We start from the raw sequence: 3,993 nt of genomic DNA, 5'->3' as shown, positions 1-3,993 counted from the left end.
GGCAGAGAAAAGAGAGGAGAGGGTGAGTCCTCGGGAAGAGTGTCCAGAGCATCAGGGTAAATAGAAGAAAGAGAGAGAAAACTAGTCAAAGAGATAAGTCCAAACAGCATTTTTAAAATTTTAAAACATATCTATTTATTTACTATTCCCTTTTTGTTGCCCTTGTTCTTTTTTTTATTGTTGCAGTTATTATTGTTGTTGTTATTGATGTCATTGTTGTTGGATAGGACAGAAAGAAATGGAGTGAGGAGGAGAAGACAAAGAGGGGGAGAGAAAGATAGACACCTGCAGACCTGCTTCACCGCCTGTGAAGCGACTCCCCTGCAGGTGGGGAGCCGGGGGCTCGAACAGGGATCCTTACGCCGGTCCTTGTGCTTTGCGCCACGTGTGCTTAACCCACTGCACTACCTCCTGACTCCCGCAAACTATTTTTAAAGGAGATTTATTGAATAATGACTCCTACCTTTGTCATTTTCTCAAAAGAGAAAAAAAAGATTTCAATTGTTTTATTTTTTTAAGAATTTGTTTCTGAGAGAGAATAGGAAAGGAGACTGGGAGAGAAAATGAGAGAGAGGGAGACAGAAGGAGGGAGAGAGAAAAGACACACACACACACACAGAGTTCAGCTCTGGCATAAAGTGGCACAAAATATTGAACCTGTGGCCTGTGAGGCCTTGAGACACATAAATTCTGTGCTCTAACGGGCTGAGATATCTCCCCAGTCCTGAATTATTTTCAAATAGGTTTTTCAGTTTGTTTGGGCCAGTGTCAGGAGTGGACCCTGTAGGTCCTTGGGTTTTATATTAATTACATAAGCAAACTTCAGTCTTTGCTATGACTTGGAATAATAATCAAACCCCTGAGGTGTTTTTTTTTTTTTTTCAGTTTCCATCTTGTCAGCTGCTTGAGTTTCTATTCTGAGAGGTGCTGTTAAACATTGTTATTCACTCGTGTTCCCTAAATAACTTTTAATTAGTTTTAATTTGGACTGTGAATATCCTCCTGTTGACACAGTGACAGAAGTTATCAAAAATAAAATCAATAAAAAAAACTCATTTTAGAAAAAAAACTGCACTAATATTACAGTATTTCATAGTATCTATCTCAGCAGAGATCCAGATAACTTAATGTTTTAATGGTCTTCCCAAAGCTGTCTTAGTAAAACGTTGTATTAGTAAAGTGGTAACTTAAACATTATTTTACATCTTTCATGTAATTTTTAAGAACAGAAGTATTCTAGTATCTTTTTTTTTCAAATGATCCTTTATTGAAGCATCTTCCTTTGTAATTCTTAACTAGCTGGGCATTCCACAGCATCACTGTTGACATCATCTATGATGTCATGAGGACGGCGGCCATCAACATTGCGACCCACAGATGGAGCAGTCCCCAGGATTTCTCTGATGCTTCCAGAGTGTTCTCTAGCTAAAGGCCGGTGCCTCATTTGTCGGGCAATATTGACAATTTCATCAAAAGTGATGTTTCCACTGTGCTTAATATTTTTCTGCTTCTTTCTGTCTCTTGGTGGTTCCTTGAGAGCTTTAATGATGAGGGCTGAGGCAGAGGGCACCACCTCATTCTAGGCCTGTCCTGGATTGTGAGTTTTACTGTGATCCTCAGACCCTTCCAATCACCAGTAGCCTTGGCAATGTCATCCACCAACTTTTTTTGGAGACAAACCAAGCGGCCCGATCTTGGGGGCCAGGGCAGAAGTGGCGCTGGCTTTTACTCCAGTGCATCTCAGGTACATGACTTTGATCTCGTTGGGGTTGAACTTTGGTGGCATGGTGGAGACATCTGGTGTCAGATGAACCCAGATTCGGGACGACCAAAAAAAGTTAAACCTTGACCTCCTCCGAGCCTGAAACCGAAAGGTATTCTAGTATCTTACAGTGGAACTAAGTGCATTGGTCCTTGAAATGCAATCCACTCAGCGACTCTAGATAGCCTTAGAACACTCGTGTCTGTCTGCATACTTATTGTACTCATTGCACAATGAAAACGATGAGCAATAATCCTTCCAACTAATAGTCTGTCAAAAATAAACGTATTTTTTTTGGGGGGGAGGTAGGTGGGGTGGCGCACCTGGTTACATACCATTATGCACAAGGACCCAGGCCAGGACCCGGGTTGGAGCCCCCTGGCTCCCTACCTGCAGAGGGGAGGTAGGGAAATCGTGAAACAGGTCTGCAGATGTCTCTCTGTCTCTCTCCCTCGCTTCTCTCTCAATTTCTCTCTGTCCTATCCAATAAAAAAGATAAAATGGCCGCCAGGAGCATTGGATTCATAGTGCAGGCACGGAACCCCAGCAGTAACTCTGGAGCAACACCAACAAAAAAAATTGTCATGGTTCTCAAGGAGACAATGCAAGAAATTTAAAAATATCATTGGCATTTTTCAATGTAATTTCCCCCACCCCACCCCCTGCACTTTAAGATTTAGTGGTGTTAGTTATCCCCTGATGGTTAATACATGATTTTAGCAAAGTCTTGCACACCCCCCAAACTAAAGAGTGACCAAGTATCAAGGAAGTAGTAATTCCGGCAGTACTTTGGCCTTTTCCAAAGTAAAGCTTTCTGTATCCTTTTAGTAAAGATGAAAAAGAATTCCAAAAGGGCAGGGCCGGTAGGTGGCGCACCAGGTTGAACACACTTGTTACAATGTGCAAGGACACAGGTTCGAGCCCCCGCTCTCCACCTGCAGGGGGAGAGCTTTGCGAGTGGTGAAGCAGAACTGCAGGTGTCTCTCACCCTCTCTACCTCCCCCTTCCCACTTGATTTCTGACTGTCTCTATCCAATAAATAATAATAATAAGGAGAAGAAGGAGAAGGAGAAGGAGAAGGAGAAGGAGGAGGAGGAGGAGGAGGAGGAGGGGGAAGGGGAGAGGGAGGAGGAGGAGAAGAGGAAGAGGAAGAGGAAGAGGAAGAAGGAGAAGGAGAAGGAGAAGGAGAAGGAGAAGGAGAAGGAGAAGAAGAAGAAGAAGAAGAAGAAGAAGAAGAAGAAGAAGAAGAAGAAGAAGAAGAAGAAGAAGAAGAAGGAGAATTCCAAAAGGGTTTCTGACAGATCCTTAGGCTAGCTGTGAGGACACTTTACTGTTCACGAGACAAAGCTTGCTCTAGCTTAGTCCCAAGACGAGGAAGTCACACGCACGCGCTGTGTCCTTCAGTGAGGATCTGCCATGTGCAGGGTAAATCAGCCACCAGCTAGGAGCCTGTTTACAGACTCATTTTCTTAAGTACTATGTAATTTGGACTTGGGACCACTTTGTTAATTACAGACTAGGAGATGGGGCTTGTCTATTACAGCACAACTGACAGAACTATTTGGTATTCTGCAGTTCAGTGGGGAAAGAGTATAGATGTGCTTGAATATTTATGAAGTCTTATCCCCCCTTTAGGTAAGTGATGGGCCAGCTAAGCCCAGACGGCTAGCTAAGCACTTTCAATGACTGACCAGACAAACATGAATCGCATGTACGCACTACTGCATCCATCACACTCTGTATGTGCACTAGTCCAGTATGTGGCGGTTACCAGCACTGTTTAAGTTACCAGTATCTGTATGTCCCTTCTGTGAGCCTCAACTCAATGCTCCAGTGACCCTGATTTAGGCTTACAATTCTGGGCACGTCGGAATTATCTGGAGCTCCTTTAAAGAGATGGTACATCGGGGGCTGGGCGGTAGTGCAGCGGGTTAAGCGCACATGGTGCAAAGCGCAAGGACCGGTATAAGGATCCCAGTTCGAGCCCCCGGCTCCCCACCTGTAGGGGAGTCGCTTCACAGGCAGTGAAGCAGGTCTGAAGCAGGTGTCTATCTTTCTCTCCCTCTCTCTGTCTTCCCCTCCTCACTCCATTTCTCTCTGTACTATCCAACAACAATGACAGCAATAACAACAATAATAATAACCATCACAACAACAGTGATAAACAACCAGAGCAACAAATGGGGAAAAATAGCCTCCAGGAGCCGTGGATTCATAGTGCAGGCACAGAG

At 44.1% G+C, this 3,993-nt stretch overlaps 1 pseudogene; it reads right to left on the bottom strand.

Annotated features, from left to right (window-relative positions):
* Positions 1-1,291: 1,291 nt before the first annotated feature.
* LOC103114949 (large ribosomal subunit protein uL11-like) lies at positions 1,292-1,845 on the bottom strand (annotated as a pseudogene).
* Between the last annotated feature and the right edge of the window lie 2,148 nt (positions 1,846-3,993).

The sequence above is a fragment of the Erinaceus europaeus genome, chromosome 18 (genome assembly GCF_950295315.1).
Source record: "Erinaceus europaeus chromosome 18, mEriEur2.1, whole genome shotgun sequence".
Lineage (NCBI taxonomy): Eukaryota > Metazoa > Chordata > Mammalia > Eulipotyphla > Erinaceidae > Erinaceus > Erinaceus europaeus.
This window is presented reverse-complemented; position numbering and strand designations above follow the sequence as displayed.